General features: G+C 42.5%; 1 protein-coding gene across 5 annotated transcripts in view; it reads right to left on the reverse strand.

The window, feature by feature from the left end:
- UBOX5 (U-box domain containing 5) overlaps positions 1-18788 on the reverse strand; it is a 72950-nt gene that overhangs the window by 42568 nt on the left and 11594 nt on the right. For 2 of the 5 annotated variants that reach the window (XM_071211509.1, XM_071211511.1), the window contains one exon: positions 9213-9375. The exons of 2 other annotated variants lie outside the window; for them this stretch is intronic. The gene's annotated coding sequence lies outside the window, so the exon portion shown is untranslated. Of the gene's footprint in view, positions 1-4632; positions 4723-9212; positions 9376-18788 lie in introns of all 5 variants that reach the window. One more of the 5 variants, XM_071211510.1, reaches the window with a different exon arrangement.

Genomic DNA, 18788 nt, shown 5'->3' on the forward strand with positions numbered 1-18788 from the left:
CAAATGGGCATACCATGGACTATAAAAACGGATAACAGGTCCTGCTATTTTTCTAAGCAATTCCAGGAATTCTGCAAAACATGGCACATTACACATAAAACAGGTATACCATATAACCCACGAGGTCAAGCCATCATAGAACGCACACACGCTACACTCAAACAACAAATCAGAAAACAACAGGGGGAATTCCCCCGGGAAACTCCCAGAGATACCTTAAACAAAGTCCTAATTACCCAAAATTATTTTTCATTCGATGATACAGCTACAACTCCGCCAGCCAACATTGGGGTGGGCTTAAAGATGCCCCAACCCCCTGCCTCTAGTTAGGTGGAAGGATCCCCTCACCAATGAATGGAAAGGGCCCCACCCCCTATTAACCCAAGGGAGAGGGTATGCTTGTGTCTTTCCAGAGAATGCAGAACAGCCAATCTGGGTTCCCAGCCGGCTTGTCCGACCAGCCAACAAGGATGAGTTCCGCACCAAGCAACCCCCCTGCAACTGACGCCAACAGCCATCCCTCTCCTCTGCACCAGATCGAAGGAGAAAACCCATCAAACGACCGCGTGCCGACGACCACGGAGACACGCACCTCCGCGATCCTTGCTTTGCTATACGAACTGTCTTCGGTAGATGGACTTTATGCGGTGAAAATGCCTGCTTAGATCTTGGGCCCTTCATAATCATAAATGCTACGATCAGTAATGGAACTTGGGCATACAATGCCACAAATGAAACAGACTGGGCCGTTGATCTCACTAAGACTGACAATACCACCTTTAACATACAGGCCCAACCTTGTGTCACTCTCCCATTCTTAATTCTGGTTTCTGACAACAAAACCTTCCAATGTAATTCCTCACAACGCTCTCTTACCAATTGCTAGAATAGCACCTCTCACCCTTTTGCCCTCATTGTCAGAATACCTTCCCTCACATGGGTTCCCGTTAACGCCTCTGATTGGGATGGCCCCACTGCAGTAGTTAAGTTTCAGAGAAAGAAGGGCAATTGGCACCATAATAGCCCTTATCACAACTATCATAACTAGCATCTCAGCAGCCGCCACCAGCATTGTCTCATTAGTGCAAACTGGAGCCGATGCACAAACTGTCAATCAGCTTGCAGAATGTACTGCCTCTGCTATGCAAACACAAAACCTTCTAAATAACCATTTCCATGGCGGATTGCTTAATTTACAGCAGCAAGTAGACCTCCTAGAAGAAGAAGTACAGCAGCTAATACAGCTACTGCGAATTCCCTGTGACACCAAATTTCCCCACATCTGTGTCATGCCAGTTACAGTTACCAATCTAACTAAAGCCAGATTAGAATTGAAAAAACAACTACTAGGGAATTGGAACAATGAATTCCTAAACTTCACCACACAACTTACCCATTCCATCATTGCCATTAACAACACCCGAGCAATAGCTTTAAATGCCACTCTCTTCACTGAGGTTCTCAATAAGTTACGGGCCTTCTTCTCCCTCCCCAACCTTGTTACCTTTGCTATCGTTGGAAGTGCCTTTATTACCGGTGTGCTTTGTCTCAGATGTGTAATACTTCAATTGCGCAACATGTGAAAGGATATTAAAGCCTTAGCAATTGTTCAGCAGGCAACGGTAAGTGCTCTAGAAACAGAAGAAGGCAATGCAGAAGCCCTATCACACAACGCAAATATATTCAGTCTTGCTGTTCTGCAAAAGCTGCAGAACTAAAAATCGTCAATAATGTTGCCACAGAGCTTGACTGGTAGCCAGTGACGGGTAAGATCCTCAGAGGAGGACAACCTAAGACAGGCACAGTCACCTTGGCCCACTCGCTTTACAATTTCAGCTCTGCACCTCGCTTCCTGAATTAAAAGGAAAGGGGGAAATGAGGTTAAGTCAGGCGAGCAGCCCATGTAACTAGCGCAGCCGCTCGGCACATTGTCAGACGAGAAAACTCTCAGGCAAGCACATGCTTTGGGGAACACTCTAAAGATGGCGCTGAAGCCTGAGGCGAAAGCATGCGGGTCTGCCCCTGCACCTGCCTCCTCCCCCAGCAACAAGGGCAAACGAGCCTACCAGCCTCGCTGAATTAGCATAGCCAATCAGGTATAGACACGCTTGCTAGCAGCATACAAAAGCTATAGCACTTCCTGAATAAACCAGACCTGCGTCCAGAACCCGCATCTCTGGGGCTTTTACTGAGTGGTCTCTTGCTCCTCCGTCTTTACCTCTGCTAGGTTCCTGTTCTACAACAGACTTATACATCACAACTAAGCAGGATTTATTCTTTGTATGCAAGACTGGTTCAACATTAAGAAAATCAATATAATACACCACATTAACATATTGAAGGAAAAAAACTACATGATCATTTCAATTGATACTGAAAAGGCATTCAACAAAACTGAGCATCTTTTTTTGATAAAAAACACTTCAAAAGATAGGAATAGAAGGAAAATTCATCAATCTGATAAAAGACATATATGAAAAACCCACAGCCAACATCATACTCAATGGGGAAAGGCTGAAAGTTGTCCCTCTAAGATCCATAACAAGACACGGAAGCCCACTGCCACCATGGTTATTCAATATTGTACTAGAAGTTCTAGCTAGGGCAATTAGACAAGAAAAGAAAATTAAAAGCATCCAAATAGGAAGAGAGGAAGTATTACTCTCACTGTTTGAAGATGGCATGATCCCATATTAAGAAAATCCTGAAGTATCCACAACAAAGCTACTTGAGAGCTAATAAATGAGTTCAGCAAAGTGGCAGAATATAGTATCAAACTATACTATACTATATATATATATATATATATATATATATAGTATACTATAGTATAGTATGCAAAAATCAGTAATGTTTTTGTACAGTAGTACTGAACAATCTGAGAAGGAAATCAGAGAAAACAATTCATTTACAATAGCAGCAAAAGACTCAAATATCTAGGAATTAATTTAACCAAAGAAGTACAGGACCTATATGCAGAAAACAACAAAACAATGCTAAAAGAAATAAAAAAAAGACCCAAACAAATGGAAAGACATTCATGTTCATGGATTGAGAGAATAAATATCATGAAAATGTCAATCTTAACCAAACTGATTTTTATAGATTCAGTGCACTACCATTTAAATTCCAACAGCTTACTTTACAGAATTAGAAAAGGCAATTACCAAATTCATTTGGAAGGGAAAGTGCACCCAAATAAGCAAAAGCATTCTACAAAAGAAGAGCGACATGGGAGGAATTTCACTGCCTGACCTTGAAACATATTACAAAGCTACAGTGGTCAAAACAGCATGGTACTGGCATAAAGACAGATGCATCGATCAGTGGAATAGAATTGAGAATCCGGAAACAAACCCTCCCTATATGGTCAACTGGTTTTTGACAAACCTACCCAGTTCATGTTAACGGGACAAAACATGTTCTTCAAAAAATGATGGTGGTAGAACTAGGTATCTATAACCAAAAGAATGAAAGAGGATCCCTATCTCACTCCCTGTATAAGAATCAACTCAAAATGGATCAAAGACCTAAATATAATAGGACCATAAAACTACTAGAAGAAAATGGAGGGAAACATCTTCAAGACCTTGTAGTAGGTGGTGGTTTCTTAGACCTTACACCCAAAGCACATGCAACAAAAGAAAATATAGATAAACGGTACCTACTCAAAACTAAAGACGTTTGCACTTCACAGCACTTTGTCAGAAGGGTGAAAAGGCAGCTGACTCAGTGGGAGAAAATATTTGGAAATCACATGTCAGATAAGGGTTTAATATCCAGGAAATATAAAGAGATTTTACAACTCAACAATAAGACAGACAACCCAATTTAAAAATGGGCAAATGACTTGAATAGACATTTGACCAAAGAAGAAATACAAACAGCAAAAAACACATGAAGAAATGCTCAACATCACTAATGATTAGGGAAATGCAAATCACAACTACAATGAGGGAAGCGGATTTGGCTCAACTGATAGAGCATCCGCCTACCACATGGGAGATCCAGGGTTCAAACCCAGGGCCTCCTGACCTGTGTGGTGCACAAAAGGAGAGCTGTGCCACACGGGGGTGCCCCCACGTAGGGGAGCCCCACGCGCAAGGAGTGCGCCCCGTAAGGAGAGCTGCCCCACATGAAAAAAGTGCAGCCTGCCCAAGAGTGGCACCGCACACACGGAGAGCTGACGCAGCAAGATGATGCAACAAAAGAGACACAGGTTCCCAGTGCCACTGACGAGAATGCAAGCAGACACAGAAGAACACATAGCAAATGGACGCAGAGAGCAGATAACGGAGGGAGGGGGGGAAGGGGAGAGAAATAAGAAATAAATCTTTCGAAGAAAAAAAAATTCTACAATGAGATATTATCACACCTATGAGAATGACCACTATTAAAAGGACAAGTGTTGGAGAGGCTGTGGAGATACAGGAACACTTCTTCATGGTTGGTTGGTGGGAATGCAGAATAAATGGTACAGCCGCTGTGGAGAACTGCTGGACAGTTACTAAAGTTGTTGAATATAGACTTGCTATGTGACCCTGCAAGACCACTACTGAGTATACACCCAGAAGAACGGAAAGCAGTGACACAGACATTCTGCACAATGATGTTCATTGCGGCATTACTCACGACTGCCAAAAGATGGAAACAACCCAGGTGTCCATCAATCGATGAATGGATAAACAAACTGGCGTATTCACACACTGGTATGTTTAGCAGCTGTAGGAAGAAATGAAGTCGTAAAGCATATGACAACATGGATAAATCTGGAGGAAATTATGTTGAGGGAAGCCAGCCAGATACAAAAGGACAAATACTCTACGACTGTGCTACTCTGAACTAAAATACATTATGTAACATATTGTATGATTCCATTTATATAGAATGTCAATATAAATCAATTTTATAAAGATGAAATTAGACTAGTGGTTATGTAGGACTGGGGAAGGAATGCTAAGCAGTGTGGAGTTTTTCTTTGGAGTAAGGAAATTTTTCTAAATTTTTTTGTGGTGATGAATGCACAATATTGTATCATACTAAAAGCCATTGTTTATACACTTTGATAAATGTATATGATAGAGTGTATGATATGTGAATCTATCTCAACAGAACTACCTAATCATAATTGTGCAAGAATAGCCAGAGGGAAGCAGATGTGGCTTGAGCAACTGAGCTCCCACCTACCACAAGGAAGGTCCAAGTTCTGTTCCCAGTGTCTCCTAAAAGAAGACGAGCAAGACAGTGAATTGACGGTAACGGGCTGGCACAGTGAGCTGACACAACAAGAGATGCAACAGGAGACACATGGAGGAAAACATAATGAGACACACAACAAAGCAGGGAGTGGGGGTGCCTCAAGCAATTAGGTGTCCCCCTCCCACATGCGAGGTCCCAGGTTCAGGTCCCAGTGCCTCTTTAAAAAAAACCAGCACACAATAAACAGACAGCAAATGCTAAACAATGAGGTGGTGGAGAGAAATAAATGTATCTTAAAAAAAAAAAAAAAAAAAAAAGAATCAACAGGAATCACAGCAATTGTTTAAAAGAAAGAAGAATAAATAGCCAGAAATAGCAGCTATGTACAGCATGGAAAACATAGAGAAATTGAGAGGTGAAGAATTTTCTTATTTGTCTGTTTTATTATTATTGAAATAATGAAAATGCTCTAATAACAATAGAAGTGATGAATGCAAAACTATGTGAGTATACCCGATACCACTGATCGTACACTTTGCATGAATTGTATGCTTTATTAATGTATATTAACAAAACTGATTTGTTTTAAAAAAAAAATAGAATGTGCTATGAACTAGAACAAATGTACATCACTATTGCAATGTGGTAAGAATATGGTGATGCATGGAAAAAATACGATTAACATAACTTACAGACTAGCAGTATTGTAATATTCTTGCACCAGTGTTAAACAAGGTACTATATTATTAACACTAAGAGTCAATAATAGGGGTATGGGCTTTCGTTTTTTGGACAAAGGAAAATGTTCAAAAATTTACGGAGGTAATGACTGCACAGCTCTGTGATGGAGGTGAGAGCCACTGAGTGTGCACTTTGGAAAGACTGCACTAGGCATGGGGCTGCATAGCACAACAGTGGTGAAGGACTGCGGTTAACAGTACAGACAGGAGAGTGTTCTCTCATGAACTACAGCAGACGTGCAACAGTAATACATGGTGTCACCAATAGGTGGGTATGAAAAAACACACCAAGGGACGCTACAGACCAGTCAGCAGTAACGGTCTCATCACGTGCTTTCATAATCTGTATCAAATGTTCCACAACAATGTAAGGTGGTGTTGGAAGTGTGATGTATGGGAATTCTGCACATTATGTATGATTGTTTTGTGAGTTCACAACTTCTCTAATAAAAAATATACATTAAAAAATGATGTCATATTCCTTTAATATTTGAGACATACAAAAGAATATATGTGTACATATACTGTTTTGCATCTGTCAATTATGAAGTACAATAATAAAATGGACATCTGCAAACCCATTCTCCAACTTACGAAACTGAGTATTACTCACACCACAGAAGCTGCCCAGGTGCTTCCCACATTGACCCACACTCCCCAGAGGGAAACACTCCTAAAGCTTTTTTATTGTTCCCTTCCTTTTCTTCATAGCCTTATCACATGTATACATACTCCTAAACAAGACATTGCTTATTTTGCTTGGTTCTGAACCTTTAGTGAAATATCTTACGTATTCACCTGCGACTTGCCTTTTCCACTGCCAGGCCTCCTCACGGGTCTAAGCAGCTAGAGTCCACAGACAACAGGAGCGGGTCGCTACTCCACTGTCCTGCTCATGGGCGTGGGAATTACTCCTTTTTGCTATTACAGACAGTGTTGCTATAAACAAGTCCTGAATATATCTCTTGGGGCAAATGTGCAAATTTCTCAAACTTTTTTTACCAGGCTCCATGGTAAACTCAGGTGTGCATCTGTACGTATATACACACTTAAAAGTTTCATGAAATAATATTTACCGATTACATATAATGAACACTGCTATTTCTTTTTTAAAACTGGGGTGGACCCCAAAGTGACTTAAGGGTCTACTGTTGTCTCAATTTGAAACATACTTATTCCCAAAGTGGTTGTACCAACTTCTACTCTAACAGCATAAAAAGTATATAAACTTAAGACTTTTCAATTTACCTACTTAAAGTGTATAAAAATGGTATCTCCTGATATTTTAATTAGTATTTCCCTAACTACTACTGAAGCTAAAAATCTCTTCATATATTTATTGTCCTTTCATGTTTCTCTTCTATGAAATGTCTATTTTTATTTCTCTAAATTTTTTATTTTGTAGGAATTCTTCACATTCTGAATATTAATACTTTGACTTTATGAGTGACAATTACGGTTTATAACTTTATTTTCTTTACAGAGTCTTTTGATGAAAAGAAGTTCTTAATTTTAATGTAAAGTTAGATTTCCCATTCCTTAATGTTCTGTGGTATTCAATAATTGGAGTAGTCCGGTAGTCAGAGAGATACACTCTTTATATATGCTTTCATTTTTAAATTTTTAGTCCAGCTGGAATTAATTTTTTGTATGGTGTGAGGGAGGGATCCTGGTTTTCCTTTTCTCTCTCATCTGAATATTCAGCTGTCCCGCATCGCGTTGAGGTCTGCACACAGGTGGGCCAAGCCCTCGGCCTGCGTCCCCTCTCGCTGCCGCCTTCACCCACCCCTGTGCCAGCACTGCAGTGCCTTCACCACAGCAGCTTTAGAATGTCTCAAGTTCTGATGACCTGAGAGGACAATCTCCCACTTTGTCTTCCTGAAGAGTGACTTAGCTATTCAGGATCCTTTGTGTCTCCATATAAATTTTAGAATTTAGAATTTGTCATGTTCCATAAAAACACTGGGGCGAAGCGGCTGTGGCTCACTCAGTTGGGCTCCCGCCTACCATATGATAGGCCCTGGGTTCATGTCCCAGGGCCTCCTTGTGAAGGCAGGCTCTCCCATGCCCACGGAGAGCTGACGGCCCGTGCCCGCAGAAGGCTGGTGCAGCAAGATGACGCAACAAAAGGGAGACAAGCAGACACAGAAGAACACGCAGCAAATGGACACAGAGAGCAAACAGCAAGCAAGCTGCAAGGCGGGGGCATAAATAAATAATCTTAAATAAAAATAAATCTTAAAAAAAAAAAAAACACTGGAGATTTTTATTAGATTATGTTGAAGCTACAAAGCAACTGGGTATCCAGCATGACACCTGTATGATATTGATTAGAATGGTGCCTCGCCAGATTCCTCCTTGTTTAACTGCAATTACGGTGATATCAAGAGAATATCTGGAATAATATTAATAATAATAAATAAACGACGACTAACATTTACTGAGCGCTGTGTTAGGCATTATGATAAATGCATAACCTGCATCATCTATTTCATTTAATCCTCACAACAACCCTAAGGAAGGGACTAATATTATTATTTTGCAGATGAAGAAATGAAACTGGTTGATTCAAACCTTAATTAACCACTCTGCTTACCATCTTACTTGGATACCATTGCCCCTGAATGATTTACCAGGAAGTTATATTGCTTAAAGTTAGATATTCTATGGATACATTACCTATTTTGTTTTCTTTTCAGTTACTTAGATAGAATTTTGGTACCATTCATTTACAAAACAATCTGTCCAGATTTTAAAATCAATGTGATTGGGGAGCAGATGTGGCTCAAGGAGTTGAGCACCCACCTCCCACATGGGAGGGCCCAGGTTCAGTTCCCAGTGCCTCCTGAAAAACAAAAAAACCCACAAGCAAAACAAACAAAAAAACTAACTCAGGGAAGCCGATGTGGCTCAGCGGTTGACTGCCAGTTTCCCACATACGAGGTCTCAGGTTCAGTCCCTGGCCCTGGTACCACACACACACACACACACACACACACACACACACACATCCACGTGATTATGCTCTACAATGTAGAAATGCAACAACCTCAACTACCCTTTCCAACCTGTGTTGGGTCAGGTCTCAAATTGGTTTTGGAGGAAAATCTTGGTCCTGCCCATAGCCACGTCCTCTTTCCACTTCTGTGTGGTATAAACTAGGCTTCTACAGAAGTGTCTCACTTTACAAAGCTCAGCCTTCATCAGAGGTTGTCAGCTCTACTTGGCCTCTACCTGACTAGACATAGACTACTTGCCCTCCACAGCACTTACCAAAATCTAATTTGAGAGAATATTTATGGAGTATGTTCAGTCCATCCACATTAAATTCTCCTTAGTGCCAGCACCTCGTTTCCTGCCTGGTATCCTCAGCAGCTGCTGCACATCATACTCCACTCCACCATCTGACAGGTATCTTAGCAGTCTGCATCCTTAGCTGTAGCAAAAATAAGTTTAACACATTTAATAAAAATTCAGGGGGGAGGAAGCGGATGTGGCTCAAACAACTGGGCTCCCATCTACCATAGGGGAAGCCCCAGATTCCATTCCCAGGGCTTCCTGGTGAAGGCGAGTTGGCCCACGCCGTGGAGAGGTGACCGCCTGCGCTGTGGAGAGTTGATGGCCCGCGCCATGGAGAGCTGGCGCCCCACGCCATGGAGAGCTGGAGCAGCAAGATGGCGCAACAAAGGGAGCCAAGCAGACACAGGAGAAGGCGCAGCAAATGGACACAGAGAGCAGACAGAAAGCATAAGCACTGGGGTGGGGGGAAATAAATAAATATTCAAGAGGAGTGGGTGTAGCTCAGTGGTTTGACCACCTGCTTCCCATGTACAAGGTTCCAGATTCAATCCCCAGTGCCAATCTGTGAACATTCACAGGACACCAGTGTGGCACAGCACGTCACACGAGAACCACAGCTCCAGTCTCTGAAAGGCATCGCTCCGAGGACCTGAGCTCCAGAGAAGGTACTGGACTATCCTCGCGTCAAACGCAGCACAGGCATGGCCGCTGTTCATCCCACTGCACACGCTGTTTACCCAACTCTTCCTGGGCTCTGTGGGGTATGGGCAAGGTACTTTGTAGCATATATGCCTTTGCCTTTTCCCACAACCCTTCCAGTTCTTTCCCTTTCTAGTCACAGCTGCATTTCCTTTTTAAATAGTTCACAGCAAGCCTTGAGAAGTAACTGTTTGAGTTTGACTGATAAGTAAATCTTGTATATTTAGACTTTTCTCCTGAAAACTCCAAGAATAATCTGACCTGTGAACTGCTTGAGCACCTTTGTATCAATAAATCTCTTACATAATTACTGTAAAGATGTCACTTCAGCACTACTGACAAACTGTCAGTTTTACATAGTTCCTGTACAGTGTGACTCTGTCCTGCTGGGAAACACTGAATGGCCGCTCCTAGACCCTGAGCACCCAGCTTTTTAATCACGGCCCCCTCACGGGCCCTCCCTATCCACACACACACATGCAGGATCAAAGACCCCTTTTGCTTTGTGTCAAGTGGAGACTCGAGCTTCGGAAGCACCATGCTCTCTGCCCACCACCACGGATGAGGATTTAGGGCATGACCAGGCTCGGTGACTCCCCACCCGGGACCACTGAGGGCAAGGCTCTTGCTCACCAAGTTGGACTTGTCTGAGTCTTTCTTTGGTCCGACGTATTTCTCTCAGTAAGACAGGAAGCTGTCATTTTACACAGATTCCTGCACACTGAGAACAAACTTCATGAGAAATAGCTCCATAATGTTGACAGCTATTTTGTTGAGTTGTATTTTTTTTTAAGGTTTATTTATCTCTCTCCCCTTCCCCTCCGTTGTCTGCTCTCTGTGTCCATTCGCTGTGTGTTCTTCTGCATCCGCTTGCATTATCAGATGGCACTCGAAACTGTGTCCCTTTTTCTTTGTTGCATCAACTCTCCGTGTGTGCAGTGCCACTCCTGGGTGGGTTGCACCTTTTTCATGCAGGGTGGCTCTCCTTGCAGGGTGCACTCCTTGTGCGTGGGGCACCCCAATGTGGGGGTACCCCTGGGTGGCATGGCACTCCTTGCGTGTGGCAACACTGCGCGTGGGCCAGCTCACCACACATGTCTGGAGGCCCTGGGGATCAAACCCTGGACCCTCCATATGGCAGGCGGACACTCTATCAGTCGAGCCACATCTGCTTCCCTTGTTAGGTTGTTAAAATGATCATTCTCTACCTGTACCATATCTTCCTTTGAGACTCATGGGAAAATGTTCTCTTTGGTCTCAGGACCAGGAACAGTTGTTTCTCTCCAGCAACTCAGCATTGTCTGGTGTGACTATGAATCACCTAATTGATCATGATTTCTTCTTTACTTTAACAGCTAGAAAGCTCGGAACAAAAACCGTGGCCCACACCTCAAGTTTCTCTTGGCCTAAATTCAGTCACGTTATACACTTGAATACTCAAGGATTTACGCATACTGTGAGAGTTACCCTAAAATCATTTTTAAAATAGAATATGGTATAAATAATAAACCATTCTCCTTTTGTTAGACATTTAGGTTTGCAAATCTTGGATTTTTTTTTTTTTATCTTCGTATAATTTTGATTTTTGAAAGGAGTCCTATTTTTCTTGTTAAGGTTGCTATTTATGAACAGGATCTTTTTATTCCATTTTTCTAACTGGTTATTGCTAGATACAGGAAAATTTTTTATTATGTACTCAACTGGCTTAATGAACTCAATGATTATAATAAAATTTCCATTGTTTTCCTAAAGTTCTCACAATCCCACTATTGTGATAATAATTCCTTTTTCAAAATGGTAGCTTGTCTTAACATCTTACTATATTAGCTAGAATTTCCAGATGTCAATAATAGAGTGGGCATTCTGCTTTCGTTCCCACTTTTTAAAGAAATGCCCCCTGTATTTCATCTTTGAAAAGTGTAAATTATTAGACATTGGTAGACTGTTAATAAAACATTCTAATTTTCATAAATTTTTCTGAAAAAAAGAATGCTTTTTGAATTCTAATTTTCTCTATATGTTGAGATACAATTTTTAAAATCTGACATGCTAATGAGATTATCTTAACACATTTTTATCATTTCCAACCATTCTTTTATTCCCAGGATAGACTCTATTAGTTGTGGCAAATTATTCTTTAAGTGCACTATTGAATTTGATTTGCTCAAATTAATTTTAGATGGACTACTGCAGATTCATGTAACATTTACAAGTCCTGTGCTAGGCACTGGGAGAAAGAAATAAAAATGAAATGGTCCTGTCCTCAGTGCAGACTCCCTTCCAACAGTGATTATGGAATATAAAGGTATGTGACAGAGCTTTCTGCAGATGCTACTGAGCATGGAGAAGGATGGCCTAAATCAATGTTTTCAAGTTGTGGTTTTTTAAATCAAGTTACGGGTCAAAGAAAGAGAAGAAACAAAAACCAGAACAGAGTATCAAGTGTCAAAGTGTATACAGTATGGGTATTATTTAGGGAAACTTTTGTTTCAGTTTCATAAAAAATATTTATAACAAATGCATAAACTGGATCCAATATAAATTGTATCTTATTGAGGTCCTTGATGAAAAATATTGAAAACACTAGCCAAATGTATACCCAGAAGACAGGGCAACTCTACAGATGGACAGGTACTACATGCTCATGGTACAACGGACTGCATACGCTTGGCTGAGGGAGCCAAGAGCCATGACGAAGAGCCAACGGGCGGGGGCACTAGGGAGAGACTGTTGAGAGGCCAGGCTCCAGGCGAGCAGAGGGAGGCAGGTGCTGACCATCCCAGCTAGCGAGAGGGGGCAGGAGGCAGGGCTGAGCGGCCAGACGGGAAACGCCTGGACCGTCAGGCCAGGGGCTTAGACTGCTCTACCTGCTGGGCTGACCCAGCATCGTTCCAAACTACAGGTCAAGAATCAAGACAGCAAGTTACCAGCATTTTTTTTAGATTAAGTAGAAAAGAAAGGAAATATCAGTACACCACAAGGGTGAGCAGTTTTGTGAAACTTTATATGGGTGTGTTTATTCTGAGTTTTAATATGAAAAAAAAAAAGGCACTTCTTACTAATGATTACAGTTTAAAAAAAAAACTAGACTGAGGGAAGTCACGGAAGGTTTATAACCAGGGAGACAGACAGCACACGTGGAAAGCCTGTCATTAACCTCCTCCAGGGCCCGGCAGCTCTGAACGCTCAGAGGCAACCCGCCCGTCACGGGTCCCCTTGCTCTGCACTCACTTTGCAGACGGCTTCCAGAGACATCCAAGAAGAGGGTCGCAGGACAGAACACTCAGAAAGAAACCAAGACAGGTACTTTCAGGCTTTCTCTTAACCTTTTTGACATCCATTTATTTATTTAGAGAGATATTCTTTAAAAGGAAGAAAAAGGAAACAAGCTATACACAACATATTACTGAGCATCACACAAGGATTTCAAAGCCACCTTCTAAGAAATCTTTTACTTTTCAATTGAACTTTCAAGATAATTACAGATCTGCACAGTTATAAGAACCTTCCTTAGTTTCCCCTAATGATAGCCTCTTGCATAACTGGAGTACAATATTATGAGGAGGAGAATGATGCACTGAGGCAATCCATCAATCTTGCACAGATTTCAACAATTTCACATGCACTAGTGTGTTTATGTTTAGTTCTATGTATTTTTATTACATGTGTAGATCTCTGTACTTGCCACCAAAGTCAAGATACGGTTCCATCACAAGGATCCCTTGTATTGGCCTGTAAGAAGTCTTCTTTTTTATAAACCCAAATATTCTTCAAGTTCTTCACCCAGCTCTAAGTCCCTCAACTGAAGACTCCAGTTAGGTCCACTGCTCGAGCTTGTTTGTAATAGCAAACTTGAGTGATGAGGATACCCTTGACATTCATGTCACTCAAATGATGAGTATGCATAAAAACGTAAATGTATACATGTATAAAGAACAACACAAATACTATAGTGGTATTATGATCAAACATCTGTTAAAATCTACATCTAGGAATATGTACACATGAGTCTAAGAGATCATAGTAGATATTCAGAAATTTAAATATGCAATGTGTTTGAATGCTAAATTGCTTTTTTTTCTTTTCATCCATTTAAAGTTGGTGTAAGTTGTTAAACAGCTGGAGCATTATTTCCAGGGTCCCAGGACGGCTGCCGAGAGCACTGCGGAGCCAGAGGCTCGTCCAGGGTACTTCCCGAGTCAGCAGCCCCTACAGGCCTGGGTGTCCAGGTGGAGACACACCTTTCTCCTCTGCCTCCCTGGAGTGAGGGTGAGTCAGGGCAGGTACAAGAAGGGCTGGGAAGGGGTCAGGAAGTCATGGGACTGTTTCGCTCCACCTGGGACTGAAGGTTTCCCAGAACATGGACTCTCAGAACTAAAACTGAGAAAAGTGCCCGGTAAACTGGGACAGGCTGGTGGCTCTGCATGGTAGGCTTCTGCCTGAGCGTCCCTGGAGCCTGAAGAAACCAGGCAAAGCTTTGCTAAGATGAGATTCAGACCTTGGGGGAAGAGGGTGGGGAGGGATAATCTCAAAGAGGGTGAGGTGACTGTGATCCGTCCTGAACACCCAAGCACCCATCTTCCTCTGGCCTACGAAGAAGCTGCAATAGCTGAGTTATATAATATGATTTTGAGTCTCACAAAAATGTAATGGAAAGTAATTCTGGCAGATACACATTTTTTAAAGACTAAGCTCAAACAGGTTATAGAGAGAATAAAAGGAAAATACCTGTCAAGTAAGAGAAAAGCATTTAACCTCAAAAGTGGGTGGAATACCAATGCACTGAGCAATTTTATAAATTGGGCACTTCAGCTTTTAAGGAAGCGCAATACTTTGTATAATTTCTAAACTGACTTACTTGTCCATCCACAGAACAAAGAAATGACCTGTGTGCATTTCCTAAGGGCTGGTTAAGACGACAGGCAGCTGTCCCAGCCTGTCCCATAGTCCCTCACCAGCACGAGGTGCATATGCAGGCCAGGACACAGGGTGGCCCAAGCAGCTTGCCGCTGTGCGCCCCTGGAGCCAACGTATCCCCACGGGCTTGAAGGCACACCGCTAGGCACAGAGGGCACAGGTTTTATTCCTAAAAGACCCAGTCTCAAAACAAGGTACAGGTGGGAGTAGTTTCTCCGTTTAAGAGACTCAGTTTCAACACAGAGATGTGCAAAGGGCTCTGATACCACTTATTCAGCACCTGATGAGCAGTGTCAGCAAAGTTCTGACAGCCAGTGAGGGAGGCAGGGTCTCCCTGTACAAACTACAAATGGACCCACCCCTCTCCTCCAGGGCCTTAGTCCATCCACTCTTAACTTTCTCCTGCATCTTCAACTCCTGACTTTTCCTTACATGTAAAACAAATTCAGGTCCTTCTGTCCCTCCCCCACTCAAAACAAACAAAACAAACCAGATTTAGCAATAAAAATAAAGGATGTCTGTATTTTACTGGTAATCATAGTCCCTCTTTAACTCTTGCTCAGATTTCCCCTTTCCCTCCAAGATTCTCAAAGAATCCTTAATATTTGCAACCCATTCCTTCACTCCCACTCGTTCAACAGGTCTACAATCTGGCTTTTGCTCTGATAATTCAAATTGCTATTGCTAAGGTCAAAGATAGCTTTTTCCATCTTTATCATTGGACCCCCTTTTGCTCTGCCCTCTCCATAAATGCTATTTTATTCTCGGTCATTTTCCTCTCCCCTGCCTACAGTAGGTCCCCTTCCACCTGGCCCAGGCAGTGTCACTCACCTGCAGTTCAGTCCCCATCTGAGATCCAGCTTGGACCTGTGCCCAGAGGTCTCCGGTTCTGCAAGGCCAGGTAGGCCCACAGCAACCCCAACCGAATACTTTCCCAGCTAGTCCTCAACCCTAATCCAAATCAATTAGCATGGACTGTCAATTTCCTCTTGCAAACCTCTCTGGAATTCCAGCGTCTACTCCCACATTTCCAGACCTCATTATCTCACCTGGGTTCTTGCGAATATCTGTGGAGCTCTCCCTGAGTGCCCAGTGTAACACCCCTCCCAATCTAGCTCTATCTTGCTCCTTCCCTAGCCTTTCTAAAACAAACCTGCCCAAATAGTCCCTGACTTTTTTTTGCTTCATTTAATTTTTTAAATTTTATTTTATTTTTTAATTATCTTTTTTTTAAAGTTAATAGAGCACACAAAACTGACTTTCCCTTTAGAGGGTCCCAGCCCCTACAGCAAGCCCTAAGGCCTTGGCGACTCCCCAGCCCCACCCTCCACCTGCCTTCTGCCCACCTCCCCACCTCCCCACCTCCCCACCTCCCCTAACTGCACCAGACTCACTCAACTGCGTGTGCTCACTCAACACGGCCAGGACCTGGTCAAGGTGCTGGAGATGAAGTTAACTAGACAAAGCAAGTCGAAAGGGTCCGTCTTCCAACAGAAGGGATGGTCAGGCCAACAAGTAAAGAAAACTTTCTGATAACTGCAGAGGGCAAGGAGGAAAATGAAGCAGTCGGTGGGGTGCCGTTTTGGTCAACGTGGACAGGAAGTCCTCTCTGAAGTAGTGCCCTTTGAGGGCAGACCTGAAAAATGGTGGGAGGGAGCTACCCACCGACCCAGGAGAGCATGCCAGCCTGAGGGGCCCTGGGCCCTGGAGATTCGTAAGGGGCAGTTGACAGAAGGTGGGTGGAAAAGGACAGTGAGGCCAAGTACAGAGGTCTGTCGGGTCAGAGCTTTACTTCAGGTGCAACAAGAATCACACTGTCTACCTAGAATGACCCCACATATACATACCGGTAACGGCCTACTTTTCTTCCAAGGCTTGCTCAAGTGCACCTCATCTGCAGGGAGCAGGAGGCTCACCCCACCCTTCCGTGGAGTTGCTCAGTCCCTCCTCCAGCACGACTGTTAGGCGTTAGCTCAGTCCAGGTTGGGGCCATGTCTTGGTGTACAGAGGTCCTAGCACACTCTGCCTGTGTGTGGGTTAGAAAGAAGGAGCGGAAAATAGGAGAGAAGAGAGCCTTAGGGGGAAGAGAAATTTGCTAGACATGAGAAAAGATGGGCATTCCAGGCAGACAAAAAATCAAGGACAAGGACCCGAGCTGTGGCAAAAACAAAGTGAATCCAGCAAAGACGGAGTTGAACATGTGATAAAAATGTAGACTGCAGGGGAAAAGGACTGATGAGAAGAAATAAAAGTTAGAAAGGTGGGTCAGTACTTGGAGAAAGCTGACTCCAGACTTGGAGCAAGAAATGTACAAGATGACCCTGGGAAGTTGTCAGATTCTGAGGCTGTGACGACAGACCCAGGAGCCAACCTGACAGCTCCCAACAGTCAAAAAACGGGGCAACCCAAAGGCACAGGAACTGACAAAAGGGGGATCCGCACCTGCCATAACTGGGGCACTGCCGAGGAGGCCAAGGTTGCTCTGGGCAGGCCACTGGGGAAGGCTGTGAAAGGACGCGTGAGGATAAACACACTGCCCGTCTTCCCTCATCCCTAACAGCTGGGCGGGAAACGAGAGTGCTAGGGCTCCACCTGGAGGACGCTGCTGGAGGGGACAACGCCGCGCAAGAAAAGGAAGGGGGCTGGCCACCCAGGAGCTGGAGGAATCGGGGAAGGGAAACAGGTTTGTATCACACAGCTCAGGAAGCTCCTTAATTCCCATCTGTGGCCTCACAACTCTGGCTCACAAACTTGCTGCTTTGGTTTTTATTCAACTGTATTTTCTTTTTAATTACTAAATGTACAAAATAAAGTTTTAAAAAAAGGAAAAATAATTAAATTATAAAAGATTTTCCTTCCACCTTTCAGGGGTAGTAGGTCTGAGAATCTAAATTTTTAAAAACATCCCTAAATAACAAACCATGACCAAGTGAGACATGACGATGGTACAATTTTAGAAAATTTCTTGGTATAGAAATCACACATTGTAATAAGTAGAAAGTAAAAATACGTTCATCTACCCAATTGCCAAAGAGCAGCTGATGAAATCCAACATTAAGTTAAAATGTGTCCTGTATGAATGACATACTTGAATAAAATTTTGTTAAAATATATATATGTGTGTGTATGTGTGTGGTGTATCAAACTCAAAAGCCAGCATTATGCCTAATTCAGGGAAACACGAGAAGCCTTCTGATTAAAACAAAAAACAGAACAAAGATTTCCACCAGCCCCAGTGATATTCAACATTGTTCTTAAAGTACTAAACAACACATCTAGACAAAGGAAGAATATTAGAAATATAAAAATTAGAAAGTAGGAGTTATCTTTATTTGCAGTGATATGACTGCATACATGAAAATCCCAAGAGAATCATCTGCAAAACTATTACAAATAAGAAAACCCAAGAAAATGGCTGAGTACAAAATTCACACACACAATTCAAAACTCTATCCATCCACAAACCACCACCAGTCAGATGCAATGTTTCTCAACAGAAAGTACTACTGTTGGCATTCTCCTTGTGATAATTCTTTCTTGGAGAGGACTCTCTGCATCCGTCTCCAGTTGTGCTGCCAAGCCATGCTGAAACCAAAAAAAATCCCCCGACTTTTCCAAATGCCCCAAGAGCTACAAAGAAGAGAAAAAATAAAAAACCCAGTTTCAAAAGGCACAAAAAGAAAGTATATTCACTTAAAAATTTAAAATATATAAACATTCATTTATTTCCTTGTTTATGCAGAAAACTATCTCTGGAAAGATTTATAAGAAACTGGTAACACAAGCGGTCTCCAGACAGAGGACTGTGTGGCAAGGAAACATGGATGGGTGGAAGACTTTTCACTGAACACCTTCTGAATTATGTTATTGTATTACCTATTGAAAAATCAGTCAAAAAAATTTTAAATGTCTTTAAATCCACAATTCCCAATC

The sequence above is a fragment of the Dasypus novemcinctus genome, chromosome 24 (assembly GCF_030445035.2).
Source record: "Dasypus novemcinctus isolate mDasNov1 chromosome 24, mDasNov1.1.hap2, whole genome shotgun sequence".
In the NCBI taxonomy this organism is placed as follows: Eukaryota; Metazoa; Chordata; class Mammalia; order Cingulata; family Dasypodidae; genus Dasypus; species Dasypus novemcinctus.